General features: G+C 40.6%; 1 pseudogene; it reads left to right on the top strand.

Annotated features, from left to right (window-relative positions):
* The first annotated feature begins 587 nt into the window (after window positions 1-587).
* LOC127229603 (vomeronasal type-1 receptor 3-like) lies at window positions 588-1,454 on the top strand (annotated as a pseudogene).
* Window positions 1,455-13,959: the final 12,505 nt, after the last annotated feature.

Here is a 13,959-nt window from a genome sequence, read left to right as displayed (position 1 = left end):
ATGCAGATAAGGAATATCAGTCAAAGGAGGTAACAATGTGTGGAAAGTAAAGTTACTAAATCTGAGAGATGGTACTGGTGCTGACCCAGCAGGGAATCCCAGTGTCTTTGAGTGTGAGGTGGGGGAAGGCAGACAGGTTCAGCATGAGCCTCAGGCTTTGAGATTGGGTGGGGAAATATGATGCAATAGAATGAGAAATAGGAAGACATTTTTGTTAAAGGAACTTGGAGTTCAATTCAACCTTGTTAACAGTTAACAAGGACAATGCACGCACGAACGCACGCAACGCGCACATGCGCGCGCGCTCGCGCGCGCACACACACACACACACACACACACACAGAGAGAGAGAGATTTAAACAAGTCCATTTTGCTTGTGTAGAGTTCAAAAATAAAAATCTCCTTTAAAACTTTAGATTTTGAATAGCAGTTACCTAACTCACCTGTCAGAACACACACAATATCCCTGAGTCCACAATGGGGGGCGGGGGGAGACATTTCAAGGAACTAATCTACATTACATGTGTCCACTGCTTCCTCTTGCACACTAGAAAATTCTATTGGGAAAAAATGGGTTTTTAGGATCCATGCCTAACATTACTGATGCTTTCTTGAAAAGTGTTTGCAGCCTGGAAACAAGTTTTTCTACCTAGGAAGGAAGAAATGGTTTTGAAGTTTATTAAGGAAATAATTTTCCTCTTCATGACTATGGTTGGTACTCTGGGGAATATTTCTGTTTCTATGAGTTATATGTTCAGTTGGTGGGGAGGCCCTGAGAAGAAACCCATACACCTTATTCTCATCCACTTGGCTTTTACAAACATCATAATCCTTCTTGCAAAAGGATTGCCAAACACAATAGCAGCCTTTGGATTGAGAAACTTCCTAGATGACATAGCCTGTAAGATCCTCATTTACCTGGAGAGGGTGGCCCGTGGCCTCTCCATCTGCACCAGCAGTCTCCTCACTGTGGTCCAGGCCATCATCATCAGTCCCAGAGCATCTGGGTGGAGGATACTCAGACCAAAGTCTGCATGGCACATCCTTCCATTCTTTTCATTCTTTTGGCTGCTCAATGCTTTAATAAGTATGAACCTAATCCATTCCATCACAAGTATTAACCTGAATGCATCACAGTTTAAGAATGACTACAACTATTGTTATTTTATGCTAGAAAGTCAAAAAACAAAGTGGATTGTTCTCCCTCTCATGGTCCTGAGAGATGCAGTGTTTCAGGGTGCCATGGGAGGGGCCAGTGGCTACATGGTACTTCTTCTCCACAAGCACCACCAGCATGTCCTTTACCTTCAGAAGTCCAAGCTTCTCTACAGAACTCCCCCTGAGCTGAGAGCTGCTCAGAGTGTCCTCCTGCTGATGCTGTGTTTTGTTTTCTTCTACTGGACAGACTGTGCTTTCTCTCTATTTTTAAGTCTCTCTTTAGGGAACAATTCTGAGATAATAATTATTCGAGAATTTTTGGTTCTTGGATATGCAATCTTTAGCCCCCTTGTGCTAATTCACAGGGATGGGCTTCTGACTGAGTGTTCGCATGTTCAGTGGAAGAAATTGAGAAACTCTTTCTTTCATTTATCTGTTTAATAAACATGAAAAAATTCTGTAATATTGTGGGTAAGACAAAATCCAACCAAAACACTTTAAATATGTTTATTACAATGGCATAAAAATCTACAGCTAGACACTCTCAAGAAGTGGCTTTAATTACAGATTGTGAAAATGATTTTCTCAGAACTATGATTCCAGTAGTAGTGGGATGTGTGAGAACAAATTAGGTATATTTTCTCAAAACAACTTATGTATCTTTGGTGCCAGGAATTTCTTATCTTAGTTCTATAGCCATAGGTAGATTTGTTCTTTGAGAATTTCAATGGGGAAAATGTTATACATCATAGGATTGTTGTTTCCTAAACACTAATATATATATATATATATATATATATATATATATATATATATATATATAGCCAGTTTTTGGCTGCTTAAAATCAGGTTAATTATTCAGCCACAGGAAGGATCTTAGGGAGTGAGAAGAAACCATGAACAATCAAAACATCTTTATCAAGATGTCAAGAGAATCCATTGATACCAATCACAGAACTTAAATGTATGGACATATTTAATTGATGCATGAAAAGCCTCTGTATGAAAATAGATTGTACACTATGTGATAATCATGTAATGAGTGAACAGTGAATTTTCATTCTGTATCCTTCTATAATTGCTGCATTGATAAAAGTGTGAATTCTTTTTTCTTCAGTGTGGATAAATAAATGTGTTCTCAAGCAGAAAGGGCTTTTTGTAGCTGCCCTTTGTTAGTATCCTGGCTCTCCACACACTATCCATCTCTCTGTCACCAAAGAACTGAAAAAGGATCTGATTCTACTTTAATTTAATTGACAATTTCTTTAATAGGGTCCACACAATAAGGTATTGGGTAGAGAATATGGTTCTATTGGATGTTGAATGTACCCATTATGAAAAATATTTACTGATAGTTAACTTATTATATAATCTATGAACATAAAACTCTAGAATTGTTAGAGACATAGTTGTGCCCTATTTGAAAAAAATAACATTTCTATCACCTCTGGCAAGAACCCCTGTAGACATTTGGGTTCTACTTTACAATGGAGACAACATATTTGTTTGGTTGCACAAAAAAATTGTTAGCAATTTCTGTTAAAAGTTTATGCTATAGCTCCATAAGTAGCTTGACTTTCTAGTATAAATACAACCTTGCATGGTGATTGTAAATATATTACTTATCTTAGTTTCATGGTTTTCTTGTTAAAAGCTTTTAAAAGTATCTATCATAAACACTAGACTGACAAGCACTTGTTCAATCCGTTTTTGAGAAATGACTCAAAAGGAAGTGAGCTAAGAACCTAGGGATGGGGTGAAAAATGTGTTAAATCTAAACCATGAGAGAAGATGGCTGAGAATTAAGAATAGATAGAAACATGACCATTGATACAATAGACTGGAATCTGAGTTTCTTAAATTGGTGCTATTCTGGGTTTCTCTCTGGAAAAGCTGAATTAAATCAAAATTAAAATGGCTTTAAAGTTATATGTAGAAAATAAATAAAAATAAGGAAATGCTGAGTCAAAACTGTTATAACCCTATATAAGTGTAAGGAACAGAATTTGAAAATATGGAATTTATAGTAGGTTTATCAAGTGACTTTTACTTTCTTCTTTTCATTTGTTTTATTGCTGATAAAATAAAAAAAATATGAACACAAATCCTGCAGTGACTATTGCTTACAAAATCTTTCATAATGTGTGAACAAATGATAACTAAAAAAATGTTTGAAACCTTGTACTTTCAGATCAAGGCATTTTGCCAGATATGGGTGTGCATGCCTGCAAATCTCAGAACTGAGGGAGTTAAGAAGGGAGGAAGGGGAGGGTGGGGGAAAAAGGATGAAGATGAGAAGGAGGCTGAGGCAGAGCTGGGAAGATGACTATATCCGTAATGTGCTGGCTGTGCACACCTGAGAACCTGAATTCAGATCCCTAGGACCCAAATGGTTATAATAAAGTAAACCAGGCATAGTACAGTGAGTAACTCCAGCACTGAAAAGATGGAGAAAGACAGATCCTGCCAGCTCATTGGCCAGCTAGTCTGTGCATTCTATAAACCCTGAGAGAGACCCCATTTCAAAGATAAGATGTACAGGACAAGTGAGATAGCTCACCAGTTAAAGGTACTTGCCACCAAACCTAATGAAACAAGTCTGGTCTTTGGAACCCACATCATGTAAGGACAGAACTTTTTCCCATAAGTTCCCCCTCTGACCTTTATGTACATCACACTCACACACACACACACACACACACACACACACACACACACACACACACAAATGTGCCCCCCAAAATAATGATCTGATTTGAACTATTCTGATCACCACGTCACCATAATCATGACTAAGTCTCATCATTTGTTTCCTCTCCCCTTGGACACAGATCATCAAAGTTTGTCCAGAGATTCCATGTCAACCAGTGAGCCCCAGAACAAAGCTCCTCAGAATTCTGTGGCCATTCTCATTAAGTGAGTTCTCATGGCCACAGTGAAAGGCTGTGGGCCATTAAGATTACAGTGTATAAATGATGTTCTCATACACATATGTATATACACATGTGTCTTCACATATACAAGCACACTGAGAATTGTTAAAATAAATGATCAATATGTTTATAAGTTCATTGTCTCTTTTTACAGTGCTAAGTAATATGTGTGTAAACCAGATCCAGAATCTTTAACTCTTTGAATCTCTCTGAATCTTTCTCCCCTTCTTCATACATTTACAACCTTCTAATGTTGATTTTTGAAGGATTCCACATATATTATGTGAATTCATTGAAACCGTAAGCCCTATGAAGAAATATGCTAAATGCCAAGTAAACAATGGGTTAGATAAGCTAAATATGGAAAAATCTAGTACATTTTCATCTGTCACTTGAAAAATGCATAATGATCATTTGAAAAATCGTGATGCACACCTTTAATCCCAGCACTTGGGAAGCAGAAGCAGGCGGATCTCTGTGAGTTCAAGACCAGCCTGGTCTACAAGAGCTAGTTCCAGGACAGCCTCCAAAGCCACAGAAAAACCCTGTCTTGAAAAACAAACAAGAAAGGAAGGAAGGAATGAAGGAAGGAAGGAAGGAAGGAAGGAAGGAAGGAAGGAAGGAAGACAGACAGACAAGGGGAGGATGGCGAAAAGTAATAAAAAAGGAGGAAAAGGGAGTACAGATAAATAACCCTGAGAATGTTTGAAAAGGCTATAGAAAAATTGTATAAGATTACTTAAAATATGTATTATTTATTTCTCTGTGTATATATACACACACTTAAATATACACATATGACACACACACACACACACACACACACACACACACACACACAGTTTAAATAGAGTTACCCCACACAAAGGATAATGATCCTCCCAGAAGCCATGAACTAACAACAACCCTAGTGCCTAGAAAGGGACACTGACCTGTGCATTCTTGGCCAAGTGCTTCCAAAGACACCCCCCACCCCACCAAAAACAAAACAAAAACAAAAACAAAAAATATAGGCTACAGCCATCATCCTTGGTTACCTGTCAAAACTTGAAGGCAAGACCCTATTGCTAAAGATATCACAAACTTTACTTAATGGACATGGGGGGGAGGGGAATCAAGCTGGTTATTGTCCTGGAGGCCTTCTCCCTGAGAGCTACCTCTTAATAGCATTATAAGATAATGTACTAGCTGCTAAGGCAGAAAAGCAAGCAGCTGTTTCCAGCCATAAAGCATACAAACCACAATGGCTGACCTGGCAAGATATCTCTGCCGATTCAACAGTGGCACATATATCTTGGAGATAACCAACAACAGCTGTCTAACTGTTAATGCATGCTCAACAGGAGAAAACTCATGTTTGTCCCTATCTATAAACCTAGCCAAGATCCCATAGGTGGAAAGGTCATAGACTAGAGGAAAAACTTACTACGCTGTTTTCCTAATCAATGTAGCTTTAAACTGTGTTCCAAGTACTTACGCACATACTCACAGATAAGCATAGCTCTCACCAATTGTGGTGGTTTGAATGAAAATGGCCTACATAGGCTTATAAGGGGTGGCATTATTTGAGAGTATTAGGGCATGGGGCTTGTTAGAACAGGTGTGGTCTCTTGTCTGAGGAAGTGTGTCACTAGGGGTGAGCTTTCATGTTTCAGAAGCTCAAGCCAGGCTCTTGCTGCCTGTTGATCTGCATGCAGAACTCTCAGATACCTCCCCAGCAACATGTCTGCCTGCATGCCCCCATGCTTTCTACCATGACAATAATGAACTAAATCTCTAAACTGTAAGTCAGGACCAATTAAATTTATTCCTTATAAGAATAGCAATGAAACCCTAAATAAGACATTCTTCATCAAAAAAAAGGAAACAAAACAAAACAAACAAACAAACACAGGGTTCCTTTGAGGCAGACAAAGGCTACTACAGAGATCTACAATTGGTCAAAACACATAGAGTAAGAGATGATGGGCAATGAGGTGCCCAGCTTCAATTGGCACATCCACAATACATCCCCTACACCTAAGGTTCAAGGAACTTTTCAGAAGAGGGGGCAAAAAGATATGTCAGAGGAGCAGCATACCTGCTGAAAGATATGCCTTCTAAACATGATAGGGATATTATACCAATGAAATCTCAAAAATATGGTTGCCTGAACAAGACCTGAACATTGACCACACCAAAGACATGTCAGTGTAGAGCAAAGGCAATTTCTCACAAGCCAACAGCTACAGGTGGTAAAGGTGTGAGGGGGCAGGGAAGGGTGGAATTTTTTTAAGGACGGTGTACTCATGTATAAATTCTTTAAAAGTACAACAACAAATTTTTTCTTTTAAAGAAACATGAAAGGTCATAGTGAAGCAAGGGAAGGAGCCTTCATGGTCTGGAAGCTGCTCCTAGCAAAACTGTGGGCCCAGAGAGGATCCTAGGCTTATGTTTCTGAGAACTTAAAATGTAACTAAGATAAAAATGGAACACAGATCACAGTGCATTAGTAGCCTGATGCTTTATATATAGGACCGCCTGGCACTTTAGAGCTTGCATGGAATTGGAACTCATGGTGACTTTGGAGGATGCTTACATGTGCTAGAGACATCTAGATGTGCAGGCAGCAGGCTTGCACACACTGCAACAAGACGCTAGAGTGGGAAGCTGTAAGGGGAACACGAAGAGTGGATTGGGGTTTCACAGTGCTCACAAATGTGGTTCAGATTTGCCAGTGACATCAGTGTTCCTCCTGGCTCTCAGAAAGCTGCCTTCTGTTTCCCAGACCTGCAGGAGGCAGTTGGTGGAAAATTCACAAAGTGAAGTGAGAAGAGCATCAAAGAAAGCACCACCCCGTTTTTGGTGTGAGCTCTGCATCGAGTCATGTTCTGGGATCCAGCTGCTTCACTTCCTTACCAGATATCACTGTTGACAGCTACTTCTCAGGGCTGGGAGTAGGGGGTAACAAGCTCCGTCTTTAGGGGTGGTCCTGTCTATCCTGTGACAGCCCAAAGATGCTTTACCTGTACATTTGTTGAACTTCCTCCACAGCAATTTTTTGACTGTGAAAGTAGGTTTTTATCTACAAATAGCATCCCTCTGACCTCTGCCACCTAGTTAGCTGTCCTTCCAAGGGCAAGAACTCCCTACCCAGGCTGTTACATCTTTGAGACATTATCAAATGTCTGCCTGCTCCCCTGCTCCCCATCCTACATACACCCCGAGTGTCTGACTTGTCTTCCCCCTATCAGATTCCAGTCCACATCCCACCTGCATGAGGAGGACCAAGTACTCTTATGCACAGGTCGAGAGAAATGGGAAAGTCTGGACATAGAAACTTCAGTAATTGTTTGCTTTCTCATTTCGCACACTTCTGTGGACACAATTAAACCCTAATCAAGACTGAGGTAATTCCTGAGACAAAGCGATGAGGTCATTGTGGAGGGAGAAGGAAGTCTGTACTTCAGGGACAGGTTCTGTAGAGACTTTCTTCTCCGTGAAAGTACTGTGACTACAAAACTTGAGATCCCAGAGACACGTTACGACAGCCAAGGCTCTACAAACTCTAAAGGTACAAATGCAACTCAGGAAGGCTTGACTATCAGGACTCACTCAGAACCTGACTGCACCACAGCTGCCAAAGTGAGTAGACCTGAGTGAGGCTCTCTGGTTTACACAAGTGCCACATAAATTCCCTCTGTAGCATGAATGTTAATCTCTTGGTTTAGTAGACCTTCCCTCTACTGACTACATTTAGATTTACATGGCGAAGCCAAGAAAATGAAGGGAACTATTGCTTGAGCATCTCTGTCCAAGTCCAAGCTTATGCATCTCTAAGAGCTCCTGTCATATGCTCTATAAAAAATAGAAAGAAGATGTGTCTGGATTTCTAGCCAGAAGAAATTTGCTTCAATTTTCACCTATACCAAGGTTCTGTTGCCAGAATTAGTTATGTACATTTCTTCATCTCATTTTGGTGTATCACCATGTTTTGAGTGGACCATCTTTCTCTTTTTATTACACTCTTAATTCCCATGTACAGTGAGTTTAATTTGAATGTTTTATTTGGGCATCCATCCTTATCCTCTCCCTATGTCCATGCGTGGTGTTGCACATATGTAAATCAGTTTCACTCCTTTCACACCTGCTCTGTTGTCAAGAAGTTGTTCTTTTGAGAATTCTTACTGCTTTGCCAGGTTCCTTGTTTAGCATCATTTGAGGAAAACTCCCTTAAATTTAGCCCAGTATTGATTTCAAGGAGCTCTGATCTCATCTTGATTTGAGGTTGTAGCGCCCACGCTACCATCTTTTCTACGAATTGGGCGAAAGCCTAGAGATTGAAATAAAGACAAGACAGCGGTTCATTCATTCAATGGCAATGTTGGACCACCAAATGCCAAATGCCGTTTATTGAGGGGCAAGAATGGGCTTAAATACCGACTTTCAGCACAGTGGAAAAATTACAGGAATTTTAGGCTTAGCTCCTCCCTACGAGGTGTGTGTTGTCACGAGGTATGTACTGTCATGAGGTATGTGTTGTCACAAGCTGTGTGTTATCAAAACGGAAAGAGTACCAACAACAGCCTTGGGGCAAGGAGTTCCCACCAACAGCTTCAGGCTAGCTCAAGGTGTCTTGGGGTCCTACAGGTTCCCCCTTTCTTTTAATATAAAGTTAACACCTGTCTTAGGTGACAGAGGACGTCAGCATAATTCCTTACCCATCATTGGAGAGGTTACCCAGGCCCATAACCTTCCTGTCTTAGGTTGGATATTTGCTCCCTCTGCCTTACCGGTCACTGGTGAATAGTTTGTCAGCCACACATGGGCAGAGGCATTTTCTCTTGAGCCAAAGACAGTATCTGTCTTGTTAGAAAGTTGGCCTGGGCCTGTCTAATGCTGTGGCAAAGTAGCACCAAGTGCAAGGGCTACAAACCCACAAGTTGAAGTCCTTGTAAAAGGCCTTCTGCATTGGAAAGTGACACTCAGGTTTCATAGATGTTAATGATCTGCATCGCTAAAGCATGTGTATAACTTAAAAATTGATCACTCCAGGATTTCTGGAGAAAAATGATGTATTAACACAGACATGTGTGAAAGACAGAACAAGAAGCCATATGAGCTTCTCACAAAAATTCAAGTGTTCCTATAGGAGGTTACTTTTTAAATTTAGTTTAAAAATGCCAATTTGTACTAGATAATCAAGTGTGCTTTGGGTAGCTAAGGCTTAAGCCAAATCACCTGCTGGTTGATCCACTGTGCTTGCAGTATTTACAGATTGGGAGAGGGCTATGGTAGAAACTGTTGCTTCAGTGGTGAAGGCGGCGCTGGCAGCTGTGATCCCGAAATCTCCTTTCCTCTCTGCTGCACACCTAGGGTACATGGCCCGCGACAGCTGTTACAGTCGGCAGACCTGCTGAGAACAATTGAAACTTTCTCCAAAATTAGTAGCATTGTTTACAACATGAGGTTCCAGAGCCAGTGATGAATGATGCACTTACAGCCTATGCCACCATGTGTCCTCTGGATACTGTCATGGAGCTGAAAGCAAGGCTTCTCTTTTAAAACAGTTAGTGTAGTGTTCCAAAAGGTATTTGGAGAGTGGGGACTGTAGCTCAGAGGTAGGGTGTTTGTCTTGAATGTATGGAGCTGGAAATTCAGTCCCCAGGGCTGCTAAAAAGAAAGGAAGGAAGCATAATATTTGTCCCTCCCTCCTCTGACATTCTTCATTTTACTCTGTGTAATGAAAAAGTAACTGCTTAGATATCTCAAGTGGATAATATATCTGATTCTCAGCTATGGATATTTAGATGAGAAAGCTGAAGAGAGAAACACACTCTCCACCACCAATATCATTTGATGAGTCCATAAAGGCATTGAGATATATGGAGTGACAAAACAGCGAACCATTTTATGATCCAGACTGATTACTTACAACAGATGTGCTAGTTAAAGTTGGTCACATCCTGCATCACATAAGAGATTTAGGCTTGAGTAGGCCTTTCATTCTGCACTGGTGCTGTCTTTACTCCCCATTTGTCTGAAGAAACGAGAATCAAAACACGGAATTGATGTGTTTGAAGCCATGGGGCTGCCTAGTACCAAGTACTAGTTGGCTTCCCCTTTACTAATTAGAAGGCACCAAAGGCCAGGGAGAAAAAGAAGGCAAAACTGGACCTTAACTTCACTCATCTGGTGTTTTCACATGTAATCCTTTATAATTTAGCAGGCAAATATACAGCCACAGAACTTTATATAAGAGAGAAAATATGCAGTATTTGTCTTTCTGAATATGGGTTATTTTGCTAACCACAATAATTTCTAGTTCCATCTATCATGAAAATGTCATAATTCTGTTTTTCCTGATGTCTAGATGAAACTCTATTGTGTATTTATATATTCTTTATACTTTCATCTGCAATGGGTCATCTTGGCTGATTCCATTTTTTGCTTATGACTCCTTGCTCTTCTGCATTTCTTCAGGGCCAATTTATATACTCATATACATATTTTCTCCTTTAGAAATCTGAAATTCTTCAGAAGCAGCTGTGCAGTGCTTATGTTCCTTGACTTTCAGATTGACACTATCTTCTAGACTCTGATGTCCATGAACACAGCAGGGACTTCACACTATTTAAAACTTGCATTCCACTACTCATCATAGCCTAATTGGTCCACCTTTACTTCCTGTTTGGAATTAGAATTAGGCTGAATGCTACCTTTTGAACTTTTCTCCCTTCCCTTCCCTTCCCCTCCCTTCTGATCCCCTGCCCTCCCCTCCCTTTCTTTTGATTCTTTTGGTTGCCCAGGAACTTGCTATGTTAATTACAATCATGCTAGCTTTGAATTGACAGATACCCACCTCCCTCTGAGGCATGCACCACCACACCAGGCAGCACTTCCCCATGGCCTCTCCATCAAATCCTGCCCCCCCCTTGTTGATGTACTTACTGTTCCCTGAAGTGGAAACAAAATAAACTCTTTTCTCCCCAAGGTGCTTTTGCTCATGGTATTTTATCACAACAGTAGAAATCCTAAGACAACACATCAAGAAGTGTTACTGAAAATATACTGACAGAATAGTACGTACATATGCAAGATAAAATTTAAAGCATAGGCAAGGCAGATTAATTATTTGAAGGAAAACATAATTTGCAAGCAGTGCAGGAAGAGAAAGCATAAAGACCAGAAGCTCTGGCTAAGCACAGTGGCAACATTTTTATCCCAGCTCTAGAGGAAGAGGCAGACATGGATCTCTGTGAGTTCAGATCCTACAACATGGGTGAAAACACAATACAAAACGAGGAACATTTAAAGGACCTGAAGCTTCTTTTTAGTGAACAAATTAGATATTTATACACAAACATTACTTCATGATATGAAAATAAATTCCAAACCCAAGAACATTCCCCAATGAATTCTTCCATTTATTCAGAAACAGGGCCACTACTATACAAAGGCTTCACAGTGGCATGGAAAACATGAACACTTCCAGACTTATTTGTTAAAACCAGCACCATGTCAGTCCAAAAATCCAGAAAAAGTCATTGTAAAACAAAGATGATCAGCAAACAATACTCAAGAACATATAGGTAACACAAATAGGTGTTAGTAAGTAAGAGCCAGTGGTCTACATAGTAACAATCTAATACATTCCAATGTGCCTTATTACTATAGTAAATGGATTATTGTTGAATAATCCTAGTCATATGATTATTCTCTTATAGTCAAAAAAGTCATTTATTTCACTAGAATCATAAATGTACTTGACATTCAATGTCCAGCCATTAAGAAAATAAAATTTTTAGAAATTCAAATGAGGATTTTTCACAACTTGATATGAAGTAATTACAGATAAAAAAGCTACATAGCAAAGATTATATTCAGTCTTGACTTATAAAACGGCTCTAGTTTAGAAACTGAGATGTTTATGATTTCCTTCTACTCCTGATTGTTCCAAATGTCTAGTCAATACAAGAGAAAGTAAAAGAACAAACAGTCCATTGACCACAATAAACATGACTGTAATTTGTATAAAAAGCACAGTGAAAATTGAACCCATTGAGTTTAAATGTCAGTCTCCAAATGATTATATATGATGATAAAAGGAAAGAAAAGTTTTACTAAATATTGGAAACTGGGACCTGGAGAGATGGTTCAGTGAATAAAACCACTGGATGCTCTTCCTCAGGACCAGGATTTGAGTCTCAGCACACACATAGCAGCTCACAATTGTCTAATTCCAGGGAATCTGATACCTTTTCCTGACCTCTTTGGGTACCAGGCACATATATTGTGCACATGTAAACATGAAGGCAAAACACTCAAAATTAAAACAAATGAACATTTTTAAATAAATAAATAAAACACTGTAGGGTCTGAGGAAACACTGAAGGACGATCCCACATCAAATAGATTGTAAGAACAAATAGCGTTTATTAATATTCCAGCATGCATTCAGGGTTCTTCACCTGTACAAAATGGCAACGACCCCAAGAAGAGCATGCAATCTCCCTTTAAGCACAGCTAAGGAATTTTAGGAACAATTAGGTTGTCTCAAACATAAGTGGTTAAGCAAGCAGCAGTTACATTAGTACATTTTTAATTGGCTGACATAGCTAGGTAAGTTTCAAGGGAGTTGCAAGGACTGTCCTTGAGACACTGTGGGACTGACCCAGGCCTTGTTAGTTCTTGCTCTCTTCCTTTGTCCCTGAATGTAATTTGTCGATAAATGGTCCTTTGTTGGGAGAGATGTCTGTTTGCTCCTCTCAGAGAACTGAAACCTAAATTCCGTTGTAAAAGTGGGAACGTGTAAACCCTTCAACATAGGAGGCCAAAACTCACAAGATGTCTCCATAGAAAGTAGAAGCACTACTGTGTCCATAGGATGGGTTGAAGGAGGGCCTTTTTGTGGAAAATCTCAGCATGCTTAAGGCACTCCTTCTGCAAATAATCAAGTCCCAAACAGCAGAGAGGAAGATAACAAGGACCTAGGCAGTCAATGCAGGGTGACTTGTGGGGTCTTCCTGGCCTTTATCTTTCCCAGCAGGGAAGGATCCATGTTGATGCTGGGTTTGTCATTCGGGCCACTTGCACAGCACTGGTGTTGATGAGTGAGATACCATGGGGTGAGGACTGAACATAAGCACACGTGGATGAGCAAAGTCTCTGGGATCCATTCAGTAATGACACTGGTGTCCAGAGAACAAACCTTTGCTGCCACATTTGTAACCATGTGTGGCGTGGATGACAGTGAAAAGGCAGGGAGCCAAGTGGCAGCACAGGTGTGGATAATTCAAGCAACTCTGGGGCGGCCGGGAAAGACTAGCTCTTCGCTGACTCTGGCCCAGAATGAGACACATGCAGCCAGGGCTTGGCTCCAGGGCTACAAGTGAAGGTTCATGCTACCATGGGTCCCCCTGGTGGACGCAGTATAGCCACACAGCCAGCTCTGGAGACCACGGATGCCCTGGATAGTGGTGGTTCCAGATTGAGAACATGGCTGCTTTGGGATAGAAGCAGTTCCTCTCCCGAAGTCCCTCACCAGGGGCAAAGTCTTATCAGGAAAAATGTGCAACCATGTCCCTGTCTGGAGTCCGCAGTGGGAATGAGTGCTGGTTACATCAATGTCGTAGGTGCCTTTCTCTTCTGTGGAGTAGGCACTGTGGATCCTAGTGACTACAGAAATCCTGTCTTTCCTCCTTGTTCCCAGACTGATTCCCACGATCTCTTGACCTCTTAGAGATTCTCGTCCTACCAGCAATCTTTGCATTGTGGAGAGTCTTCAACTTTTTTCTCCTCTTAGCTGCTTCAGATTCTTTAATGGTCCCTGGGCCCCCACTGGTCTAAGGTGGTTCGTGAACAATTTCCTCAGAGGCACTGGCTTATT

Source organism: Phodopus roborovskii, unplaced genomic scaffold, assembly GCF_943737965.1.
Source record: "Phodopus roborovskii unplaced genomic scaffold, PHOROB, whole genome shotgun sequence".
Classification (NCBI taxonomy): domain Eukaryota; kingdom Metazoa; phylum Chordata; class Mammalia; order Rodentia; family Cricetidae; genus Phodopus; species Phodopus roborovskii.
This window is presented reverse-complemented; position numbering and strand designations above follow the sequence as displayed.